Source organism: Molothrus ater, chromosome 15, assembly GCF_012460135.2.
Source record: "Molothrus ater isolate BHLD 08-10-18 breed brown headed cowbird chromosome 15, BPBGC_Mater_1.1, whole genome shotgun sequence".
NCBI classification, from domain to species: Eukaryota; Metazoa; Chordata; class Aves; order Passeriformes; family Icteridae; genus Molothrus; species Molothrus ater.
The window spans coordinates 3,232,697-3,245,285 of NC_050492.2; the positions used below are offsets into that span (position 1 = coordinate 3,232,697).

The following is a 12,589-nucleotide window of genomic DNA, read 5'->3' on the forward strand; positions in this document are numbered from 1 at the left end:
GTACAAAGCTGGGGCTTGGACTCTGAGGGTGTTTGGGGAATCTGTGCTCTGGGGTAAAAGCTTGGCACTCCTGCAGGAAAAGTTCAAAGGAAACAAGTCCTGCCCTGGTTTGTCTGTCCCTGGAGGAAACCCTTCTTCAGCTGGACCATCTCTAAATCTGCCCCAGCTGATCCACTGAGAGGGTGTCCATGGGAGCTTGGGTTTCATGCACCAGCAGCCTCAGAAGAGCTCCTGGGCTGGGCTCAAGACAAACACTCAGGGTGGGCTTGATGATCACAGTGTTTTACAGAGCCTTAATCAAGGAGATTCAACTCCTCCAACCTTTGAAAATCAGTCTTTTAACTTCATTCTTCCTTCCTTTTCTATTCTTCTCATCTAAAGCCACCAGAAGGAGAAAATCTGCTGACTCAGGGAATATGGAGACAGCTCCAGTCTGCTCCCCTCTTGGGCACCTCTGGGTTTGTCAAGCCCTGACAAATGAACTGAGAGCTCACATCTGTGGGTCTCCAGCTTCTAGCTGTCTCATGGGATCACAGAGCATGCTGAATTGGAAGGGACCCACAAGGACCATCCAGTCCAGCTCCTGGCCCTGCACAGACACCCCAGCAATCCCCCCTGTGCCTGGGAGTGTTGTCCAAACACTCCTGGAGCTCTGGCAGCCCTGGGGCTGGGACCATTCCCTGGGGAGCCTGGTCAGTGCCTTATCTCCTCTGGGGGAAGAACCTTTCTCTGATATCCAACGTGACTCTCCCAGTGCAGCCCCAGCCATTCCCTTGGGTTCTGTCACTGTCCTTGGTGCTGCCCCTCTGCTTCCCCTCATGAGGAAACTGCAGGCTGCCTTCAGGGCTCCCCTCAGCCTCTTCTGCTCCAGGCTGAAGAAGCCAAATGCCCTCAGCAGTCACCACAGCATGGAGGTGACCATGAGCTGCAGCCACATCCCCTGAGCCCCACAGCCCATGGGGCAGGGCAAAGGGGAGGCAAAGGCACATTGCTCAATGAAACCATGGCCAGTCTGTGTGGCATGGCACATTCACTGCTCCATGGTTTGCTCCCTAGTGAAACAGTCAGCTTGGCAAGGCAAAAATAAATGCAAATTCAAGGCTTAGAGCTGTTGTCCCCAGATAAGAAGCCAGGAGTGCATCAAGGACACATAAAGAGCAAAACAGCTTAATTTTCCCAGTGAATACCTGTCTGCTTATTTTTTAATTAAACAACAGCTGGGTGTAGACTTGTGAGACAGCAGAGGGATCCCAAGACAGGGGAGATAGGTAATCTACACATGTGAGGATGTAAACCCTTCCTAGCACAGAGAGTGTGGCAGCTGAGCCTGGCAGAATCTGCTCCATCACTGAACCCTTCACTGCAACAAGCTTCTGCAAAGGCTCCCTCATTTTTTGAGCATTTAAACCCAGAAGCAATTACATCCTCTGAATCACAGCCAATACCTCATCCTTTCAAGCAGACAGGGGTCATGGGCAGGCATTTTAGGAGCAGGTTGGAGAAACCTCTGCTGGCACTGGCCTACAAAAGGACTGGCCCCATCTTTGGGCATGGACATGGACTAGGCCACCTCTGAAAGTTCCTGCCAGTCCCCTGCAGGTCTGTCACTTGTTGATAGATGTGCAGGTAAAAGTCTGAAGGTCTGTATTTTCTTATCACACAGACTCAGGAAGAGATTTCCCCATCCAGAGATGCCTCAGGCCTTGGCCATGGAGGGAAGGCTGAGAACCCTGGCAGAACCTTGGCCTTGCTCCCAGAGCCAAGCCTGCATCCCTGTGGCACAAGAGAGGTTACAGAGAAAAAACTGGGACCAAAGGCTCAAACTGCTCAGCCCAGTAATGCCTCAGACCCCAAACCAATGGTCCAACCACCATCCTGAGCCACAGACAGGAATCACAGAATTACAGAAGGGTTTATGTTGGAGGGACTTTAAAGATCAGCCAGTCCAACCCCTGCCATGGGCAGGGACACCTTCCACTATCCAGGGTACTCCAAGCCCTGTCCAGCCTGGCCTTGGTCACTGCCAGGGATCCAGGGGCAGCCCCAGCTGCTCTGGGCACCCTGTGCCAGGGCCTGCCCACCCTCACAGGGAACAATTCCTGATTCCCAAGATCCCATCCAGCCCTGCCCTCTGGCAGTGGGAGCCATTCCCTGTGTCCTGTCCCTCCATTCCTTGTCCCCAGTCCCTCTCCAGCTCTCCTGGAGCCCCTTTAGGCTCTGAGCTCTCCCTGGAGCCTTCTCCTCTCCAGGTGAGCACCCCCAGCTCTCCCAGCCTGGAGCCCCCATGCTGGGAACAGAGCTGTGCTCCCGGGGAGAGCTGTGCAGGCTGCTGCTCTCTCAGACTGCCCTAGATTGGAGTGGGTAAGCTCCTTTCTGAAGGAAGATAATTGCTCTATTTAAAACTAAGTGGTTCAAGGAGAAAAACACAGGTAAGAGGGCCTGATGCTGTGAGCCTGGGGTGGGACACAGGAGAGTGCAGGGCAGAGCAGCTGCACAGCTGCATTGCTGGATGGTGAAAGTGATGCATGAAAAGCAGCAGTCAGGCTGTCACTGTGTCCCCAGCCCAGCCAAACTGGTGCTGCTGGAGAGAGCAGAGACCAAGCTGGCAGAAGTTGGTGTCCCTACTAGGAGTCCTGAGCTGCAAGGCTGAACATCCTTAAAATACAGAAGGGAAAAGTCTCAGATGGAACCAAGATCTTCTTCTCTTCTCACCTGTCCCTTCTCCATCTGCAAGTTCAGGTTTTGTGGCCATAAAGGAGGTTCCCAGAACACTCTGGCTCAGCCCTGTAGGCCAGGTCTGAGAACCAGCATTGAGCTGATTCCTCAGGTTTAGCTTTTAAATTTTCAGATTCTGTGCTGCTTTAGTGTGTGGGTCTGGGCTTCATATGAGGGGATGGTGAGCTCTCTGCACAGAGCAGGGAGACAAAACAATTCCTGCTCTAGCTGGGGACCAAGGACAAATGATCCAAATCTCAGCCCCAAGAGCACAAACACCGTGGGCTGGAGAACACCAAGAAGGATGGGATTTCATGGGCTAAAGCTGTAACTGGACAATTGGCTCCAATATGCAAATGGACCATAACTTATAAAAGTGAGAGACCCTGTGACCAGTCAACTATTTTTTGTGGCCCTTTTGGGTTGTGCTGCCCAAGGTGGATCCACTGAGGCCTCTTAATAAATCCCTACTTTATTCTTCAGCTCCATCTAGTCCCTGCTCTAGGTCAGCCTTCATAAGGCATCAGAGCAGCCTGGCCACACAGAGGGACAGCCCCACCATGGGGACACCCCCACCATGGGGACAGCCCCACCATGGGGACAGCCCCACTATGGGGACAGCCCCACCATGGGGACAGCCCCACTATGGGGACAGCCCCTACAATGGGGACAGCCCCACCATGGGGACAGCCCCCACTATAGGGACAGCCCCCAAAATGGGGACACCCCCCCCATGGGGACAGCCCCACCATGGGGACAGCCCCACTATGGGGACAGCCCCCAAAATGGGGACACCCACACCATGGGGACAGCCCGACCATGGGGACAGCCCCACTATGGGGACAGCCCGACCATGGGGACAGCCCCACTATGGGGCAGCCCCCAAAATGGGGATAGCCCCACCATGGGGACAGCCCCACCATGGGGACAGCCCCCACTATAGGGACAGCCCCCAAAATGGGGACACCCCCACCATGAGGACAGCCCGACCATGGGGACAGCCCCACTATGGGGACAGCCCCACCATGGGGACAGCTCCCACCATGGGGACAACCCCACAATGGGGACAACCCCCACAATGGGGACAGCCCCACAATGGGGACAGCTCCCACCATGGGGACAAGCCCCACCATGGAGACAGCCCCAGCATGGGGACAGCCCCACAATGGGGACAGCTCCCACAATGGGGACAGCCCCACAATGGGGACAGCTCCCACCATGGGGACAGCCCCACCATGGGGACAGCCCCAACTATGGGGACAGCTCCCAAAATGGGGACAGCTCCCACCATGGGGACAGCCCCACCATGGGGACAGCCCCACAATGGGGACAGCTCCCACCATGGGGACAGCTCCCCTGGAAGCTGCTCCAGGGAAAGCAGTGGCTGCTTTGGCAAACCATCTCCCAGAGCAAAGGCCAGCAAAGAGGAGCAGACAACAACAGAGCCATTAATAAGGGCAAGCCTGGCATGTCCCTGGACCCCCTCTCCACTGTGATCAGAGGTTTCAACAGGCAAGCACAGAAGAGGCCTCTTCAGCAGAGTTTTGTCTTTGCTGCTTAAAATTCCATGGCTCCCCTTTCCAAGTGGGCAGGAGAGAAACAGTTTTTGTACTTTCACTGCCCACCCCCCTGGTCCCCATTTGTATGGAGGAAGCTCTGGCTTGAACCTGGCAGGCTCTGGGCTGCATGGGAAGGACACCAAGAGGCTTGAAGGATGTGTCAGCTGACTCCTAGGGCCAGCACTGGGCTGGTAGGGACAGGTCCTGTCTGAAGGTCACTTGGAGGGAGGTCAGAGAGACACATTTGATGTTCAGCACATTCTTTGCACCAGGATCAGCCTGGGAACAGCTCCCAGCTTCCCCCAGGTGGGCGTCCCTGCTGCTTCTCCCCTCCTCTCTGCACAGGGCAGAGCCATGCTGCTGGCAGGTCTGCTGCTCATCCATCCACACACGAAGAAAATGTGCACTGGGTGAGCACAGCCATGGCTTGCCTTCAGGCAGCATCTCAAGACAATGACGTCAAACCCATTTTTGGGGGACCCTGTGACCTGGAAACAACAGTGGAAGCACTCAGCTGGCCCCTCATACAGGACCTGAATATTATTTGTGCAAAATGTTGCTTTCAAGCCAAGGCTGGCTGCCCTGTCTCGTCTGAGAGCCATTTGCTGTCATGTCTGGTCAGAGTTAAGGTTACTGAGAATGTTCATGACACATTTTCCCTCACAGACAGCCAAGGCCCCTCTTCTGCACAACAAGAACCCAGAAGAAGCAGAAGGATGCAATAAATGGCCTGCAATGCTTTGTTCCCCTTAAAATAGTTTTGCAGCTGAGAATGCACAGCTGTAACTTAGCACGAGTGTCTGGAGAAGAGAAGCCCTCAGGCCTTGCCTGGGTCACCTCCCATCACGTCTGTGGCTCCCTGCAGCCACTGCTTCCAGCTGCCAACCTCAGCTGGCCAAGCTGCAGAGCCAGAATCGAGGAACCACAGAAGGGTTTGGGTTGGAATGGACCTTAAGGGTCCATTCCATGGGCAGGGAAATCTTCCACTATCCCAGGGTGCTCCAAGCCCCTTCCAACCTGGCCTTGAACACTTCCAGGGATGGGGCAGCCACAGCTTCTCTGGACAGCCTGTGCCAGGGCCTCCCCACCCTCACAAGGGAGAATTTCTTCCTAATATCTAATCTAAACCTACTCTATCAGTTTGAAGCCTTTCCCCCTGTCCTGTCACTGCAGGCCCTTGCCCAAAGTCCCTCTCCAGCTCTCTGGCAGCCACTGCAGGTACTGAGAGGCCACAGCAAGGTCACACCGAAACCTTCCCTTCTCCAGGCTGAGCAATCCCAATTCTCTCAGCCTTTCCTCCTACAGGAGGTGTTTCTCTCCTATGAGACACAAGGGACTCTGCTGCCAAGCCACCCCTTCCCTCCCTGTGTCCTGCAGCCCCTCTCTCACAGCAGCTCATCCTGTGAGCCTTATCCTGGCCACACTCAGCCCTTTGTCTCTCAGGATGGGCTCAGAACTCTCCAAAGCCAACCAAGCGGGTCCATCCCCTCATTAACTCACAGGGCCTGTCTCCCTTGATTAGATTGTGCTGACTCTGCTTGCACATCACACTTGCTGCTCTAGATGCAGGGACACTGGGGCATTTCCAGCTGGGACACAGACAAAAGGAGGAGATAGCAGAGCCTTGGTTACCACCAGAGCAATTCAGGACAAATAATTAGAGGCTTTCATGGCTAATTGGATCTGTACTGTCAATCCAGGACAGGAGATGCCTTAACCCACACTGCCTGCCTGAGATTGCTAAGCAGGCCAGAAATAAACTGCAGCACTGGTCCAAACCTCATCAGCCTTCAGCTTCCACCCTGTGTGCTCCCTGCCAGCCCTGCTACAGCCCAGCCTGTCCAACAGGGCTCTCCAGCTCCCCTGCCCTTTTCCACAGCCCCCAGCCATGCCAGGACACCTGGAGTCCCCCTGGGCCAGCTGAGAGGCCTCTGACACACTGACCTCAGTGTCTCATGGCTGGCTTGAACAAGAAGCTGCAGTTTTCGAACTGAAGTCGAAGGGTGAGTGAAGAAGAGGTTGGGAGGAGGCAGAGACAGAGATCAGGGCTAGCAGGGACTGGCAGCCCAAGGTGTTTTCCAAGAAAGGCTTGGGAGTTGGCAGTTCCCAGACTTAAACCTGCCTCTTTGCAGCTGCAGGACAAGGCTCCATTGCCATTTCCCTGAGAGAGAGCTCAGTCCTCTCCTTCTCTGCCCAAACCTCCCTTCCAGATCCTGGGAGTGCTTGAAGATATGATGTAAAAACAAGAACAAACACCTTCCCATGACTGCCAGGCACCCAGACCCTTCCCCCTGAGCACCTGATGATCTTCAGGGAGCCTGGGTGCCTGAGCTCATGCCCTGTGTGCAAGGCTGGAGGCTGTGCAAGGAAACACAGCAGAGAGAAATGGCTTGTGCTGCTTGGGACCACGACCTGCACAGCTTCTGCCACTGCCAGGGGAAAGCCTGGCACGGGACACGTAGGAAGGCAAAGTCACAAAAAGGACAGGGCCAGGCAAAAATAGAATAACCTACTTGAAAGTAGGACAACATCCCCAAAGAGCAGGACATCTGGTCACTGCAGCAGGAGCAGCAAATGCAGAGCAGGCAGCTTGGCCACGCACATCTCCCCTGATGGAGACAGCCAGTGCAGATGTGTGGTGTGCCCAGGCAAACAGCTGGAATGTGCAGTCCCAAGCAAAGCAGAGCAGCTCTCAGTGTCTCTGAGATGACTTCTAGACTTGCTGCTGCCAGTCAGTCTGTCTGTCTGTCCTGCCCAGAGCAGTGTCCCACCCCCAGGAGCCTGTGGGATGTGTGCCCAAACCAGCAGCTGATCCCTTCTATCCCATTGGCTAAACACAGGGTTCTGCAAGAAATGATCACCAAAAAGACAAAACAGAAGGAGATTCCCCACGTGCCAGACCACTGACATGCCAAACATGTTTAATGCTCCCTGCTCCAAGGCCATCCCTCCCCTGGCTCCAGCCCACCCTCCTCTGCTGCACTCCCTGGCCCCAGCACCTTCCCCCAGCCAGGCTGACAGCCCCAGCAGAGCCCAGCTCAGAAAGGACAAGGTTAAGGAGTGAATAAATTCATCCCTGAGCCTGTATTAGCACCTTCACAAGCTCCACAGCCTCAGGCTGCAGCTAGGCCAGGCAGGATGGGTGTTTTGGAAGGAAATAACAAAGTGCAGATGGGGGCTCATCAAAGGAGCCCCAGTGCTCCTTGCAGAGAGGAGTTAACACCACATCGCTGCTCCTGGGCCAGTTTCCTACCCAGCCTTGGCAGGACAGGCAGTTTTCTTGGCTTAGGACCCTGTGCTGGAACGGAAACTCAGAGATCAGGTCTCAGGACACCATTCAAAGCCCTGCTCCTTGTTCCTGCCCTCAAAGGAGGCACTAGGAAACCATCCAGGTCCCTTTCCAGAAAGCTTTAAGCCTCTCCTCTCCAGAGGGAGGTCTCCCTGCCAGGTGTGTAAACTCAGACTTGCCAAAAGCAGCCTTGAGGTGAGGAGTGACCCCAGCATCCCCCTCAGCTCAGGTGAGTGTTTCTGGACTAACCTGATGGCTGAGCCCACCCTGAGACAAGCCAGAGAGATCATTTTGCCGGGATCCCCATGTCAGACCCCTTTAAATCTGTCCCCCACAATGACCTTTTGGAGTTGAGGAGCTCAGCCCCTCACTCTGAGCTGGGAGGGTCTGCACACCAGCCTGGAACAGAGCTGAGAGGTGAAGAAAGGTTCCTCTGGTCTTTGCTAGGGCTGCTACAGTGGCTTTCAGAGAGGAAAAGGCTTTTGCGGTAGGAGGAGGGATCAGGCAGAGCAGGTTGAGGCAGCAGGGAGGCAGGAGGATGATCTGCCTTGCCCTGTGCTGGGGCAGTGTCACAGCCCTTCCCCAGGAGGAGCCCTGTGGGACAGGGAGAGCTGGGGCTGGATGAAGCCCAGGGGTGACACAAAACACAGGGAGAGACCAAAACCTCCAGGCCAGGGCTGCCTGGGTCCCATTTTTGGGGTCAGGGTTGATGCCTTTGGGCTCCCAGCAGTGAAGCTCAGTTTTTCAGCAGCAGGGTGCAGGCACAGCTGGCTCTGAGCTCCCTGCAGGGGCACAGCCTGGCTGTTCACAGCCACTCACCACCTCAGCCAGCCCAGGAAACATCCCAGAACCTCCCTCACACTTCATCAGTAACCCTTTTCCTGCCACACTGCTGCCAGCTGCTCCAGGAAGAAAGAAGCAAAAGCCTTTCCTGTGGGACAATGAATTTTTAACTCAGATTGTCTTTCTTCCCGTGCAAAGGCATTTCAACTGAGGAATCACCTCAAAGCCACAGAGAAGAACTTAATTCTGATGTGACCAACATTTTCCCCTTCATTAAAAAAGATATTTCAGAAAAGCAACCTCATTGATCAAACATTGTAATTCCCAGCCTGCCCTCTATCTCCCCCGAGGTAAATCTGCAAAGGTGGCAGCAGATCAGCTCCACTCTGATCCAAAATACCCACAGTGGGCTTGAGGCTGAGGACACCCCATGGCACCAGAAGGCTGCTCCTCACAGCAAGAGCTTCCCATCCCACAGACACAGCAGCCCATGCCTGCAAACCTGCCAAGACTCTGCTGATTTTACTGCCCAGAAAGGCCTGACACCTTCCCTAATTGCTGTTCCTCAGACCAAGATGGCCTGCAAGGCAGCTTCAGTGGGGCTGTCCACATCACAGCTTTCTGTTTCTGCTTCTCAGCCTTCCCTCTACCCCAGGGCACTACAGCAAACACACATCTGAACAAGGGAATCCCACAACAGGGATGCTGCTCCCTCCCCTGGCTCATGTTTTACACACCCCTGGTTGAAGGGTGTCTCTGAAAGCTGAGCCTGCTCCCTCACACAGAAAGCTGGAGACACACTGGACAAGGAAGCAGCTGGCCAGGAACCTGAGTGCAGAAATATCCTTGCAGCAAACTCTCTGTCAGGCCTCAAATCCTCCAAAACCCCTTCCCTGAGCAGCCTGAGAGGAATTGCAGCTTTGAGATAGCGTGAGACCACTTGAGCACAAACTTAATCCTGCAGTGCTCCATCCTGGAGGCTCTCAGGGAAGAGCAGCCTCCTTCAGCTCAGCTCCTGTCACTTCTCCCAGCAGCACCTGTGAGAGGATGCTGTTCCCTGGGGTGAGCCTCAGGCACTGCTGGGCTCAAAGAGAGGGGGCATGGAGTGCCTTGAGCAGCCTGTCCTGCACCCTGCTGCTGGTCCAGGGCATGGCACTGCCCGAGGAGCATCCCCCATCCCTCCTGTACTGGGGTAACCCAGCCCCAGGAGCACCCCCATCCCTCCTGTACTGGGGTAACCCAGCCCCAGGAGCACCCCCATCCCTCCTGTACTGGGGTAACAGAGCCCAGGGGCACCCCCATCCCTCCTGTACTGGGGTAACAGAGCCCAGGAGCACCCCCATCCCTCCTGTACTGGGGTAACACAGCCCCAGGGGCACCCCCATCCCTCCTGCACGGGGGTAACTCACAGTACACAGGGTACTCTAAAAACTCACCATTTCCTTTTTTTCTTTTTTTAATTTATTTTTTACGGTTAACTGAAACCAATGTAATTTGCATCAACTGAAATATTTCATTTGCATTTCTACTTTTCCAGAAAGAAATACTCTTTGTAAGTGACTTGCACTAAAAATGTCAATTTAGGGATGGGTCCCTGGACAGCACTTTAGGAAGGACTTGGGATGCAGGAGCACCCCCACCCCTCCTGCACGGGGGTAACACACAGTACACAGGGTACTCTAAAAACTCACCATTTCCTTTTTTTTTTCTTAATTTATTTTTTAAACTTATTTTTATGGTTAACTGGAGCCAATGTAGTTCACATCAGCTGAAATATTTCATTTGCATTTCTACTTTTCCAGAAAGAAATACTCTTTGCAAGTGACTTGCACTGAAAATGTCAATTCAGTGATTGGTCCCTGGACAGCATTTTCCACCTGGCTCTGCAGGGAGGATTTGGGATGCAGGAGCACCCCCATTCCTCCAGCATGGGGATAACACAGCCCCAGGAGCACCCCATCACTCCAGCATGAGGGTAACACACAGTACACAGGGTACTCTAAAATCTCACCATTTCCTTTTTTTTATTTTTTTTTTTATGATTAACTGGAACCAGTGTATTTCACATCAGCTGAAATATTTCATTTGCATTTCTACTTTTCCAGAATGAAATACTCTTTGCAAGTTACTTGCACTGAAAATGTCAGTGTAAGGATGGGTCCCTGGACAGCATTTTCCACTTGACTCTGCAGGAAGGACTTGGGATGCAGGAGCACCCCCACCCCTCCTGCACGGGAGTAACACATTCCCAGGAGCACCCCATCTCTCCTGCATGGTGCACTCTAAAAACTCACCATTTCCTTTTTAAAATTTTTTTATGGTTAACTGGAACCAATGCAGTTCACATCAACTGAAAACTTCCATTTGCATTTCTACTTTTCCAGAGAAAGAAATACTCTTTGTAAGTGACTTGCACTAAAAATGTCAATTTAGGGATGGGTCCCTGGACAGCACTTTCCACCTGGCTCTGCAGGGAGGACTTGGAATGCAGGAGCACCCCCATCCCTCCAGCATGAGGGTAACACAGCCCCAAGAGCACCCCCATCCCTTTTGCCCGGGCTGAGCACCCACATCCTTCCTGCAGGGGGGTAACAGAGAGCCCCAGGAACACCCCCATTCCTCCTGCATGGGCTGAGCACTCCCATCGCTCCTGCCCGGGGGTAACACAGCTCCGGGACACCTCCTTCCCTTTGGTACAGGGTGTAAGGATAACACAGCCTGGGGGCACGCCATTGTTTCGGCACGTGGGACAACACAGCCCCAGGAGCACCCTCCTCTCTCTGGCACAGCCCGGGGACACCCCCATCCCTCCGAGGACAGCACAGCCCCGGGAGCAGCCCCTTCTCTCCATCCCCGGGGGCACCTCCATGGCCCCTGGACAGAGAATAACACAGGGATAGCACGGGGGGGCACCCATAACCCTGTGGCACGGGGGGGACACAGCCCGGGGACACCCCCATTCCTGGAACACGGGGATAACACAGCCAGGGGACACCCCGATCCCTCCAACACAGGGATAACACATCCTAGGGACACCCCGATCTCTCCAACCCAGGGATAACACAGCCCGGGGACACCCCGATCTCTCCAACCCAGGGATAACACATCCTAGGGACACCCCGATCCCTCCAACCCAGGGATAACACAGCCCAGGGACACCTCGATCCCTCCGGCAGCGGGATAACACATCCCGGGGACATCCCCATGCCTCGAGCACGGGGATAACACAGCCCGGGGCACCCCGATCTCTCCAACACAGGGATAACACAGCCCGGGGACACCCCGATCCCTCCAACCCAGGGATAACACAGCCCAGGGACACCCCTATCCCTCCAACACGGGGATAACACATCCCGGGGACATCCCCATGCCTCGAGCACGGGGATAACACAGCCCAGGGCACCCCCATCCCTCCAGAGATAACACAATCCAGGGGCACCTCTATGCCGCCGGCATGAGGATAACGCAGCTTGGAGGCGCCTCAGTCGCTCCAGCACGGGGATAACACAACCCCACGGGCATCCCCATCCCTCCGGCATGAGGGACAACACAGCCCGGCTAGCTCTCCGCCACTAGTGTGCCATAACCCCGGCAGCACCTCCATCTATCCATCCATCCATCCCCCCGGCACGGAAACCGGGAGCTGAACCGCCCTCCCGACCCCGCCGCTCCCGCCGAGGCGGAGATGCTGCTCCAGCCGGGAGGCACACGCTCACTCCCTCTCTCCCTCCCTCACCCCGTACCTGCTCGCCGTGCCCGGCTCCCCGGGCGGGTGCGGGGACGAGGCCCCCGGGACGCGGCCATGGGGGGAGCGGCACCGAACCGGCACCGAACCGGCACCGAACCGGGACCGGGAGCGGCGCCGGCACCGGGCCCGCCGCGCTGCAGCGCCCGCCGCGCCCGCGGGGGGGCGACAGAGGGCACGGCCGGCCCCTGCTGCCCCCTGGCGGCCGCGCCGCGCACGGACAGGGCCCTCCCGGAGGAGAGAGAACCCCGCTCGTGTGGGGTGAGAACAGAGAGAGAACCCCGCTTGTGTGGGGTGAGAACAGGAGAGAGAACCCCGCTTGTGTGGGGTGAGAACAGGAGAGAGAACCCCGCTCGTGTGGGGTGAGAACAGAGAGAGAACCCCGCTTGTGTGGGGTGAGAACAGCGGGAGAACCCCGCTTGTGTGGGGTGAGAACAGGGAGAGAACCCCGATTCTGTGGGGTGAGAACAGGGAGAGAACCCTGATTCTGTGGGGTGA

At 55.5% G+C, this 12,589-nt stretch overlaps 1 protein-coding gene across 1 annotated transcript in view; it reads right to left on the minus strand.

Annotated features, from left to right (window-relative positions):
* The window catches only part of PSD2 (pleckstrin and Sec7 domain containing 2), a 78,835-nt gene extending 66,634 nt beyond the window's left edge, over window positions 1-12,201 (minus strand). Inside the window, exon 1 of the mRNA XM_054516431.1 lies at window positions 12,090-12,201. The gene's annotated coding sequence lies outside the window, so the exon portion shown is untranslated. The remainder of the gene's footprint in view (window positions 1-12,089) is intronic.
* Window positions 12,202-12,589: the final 388 nt, after the last annotated feature.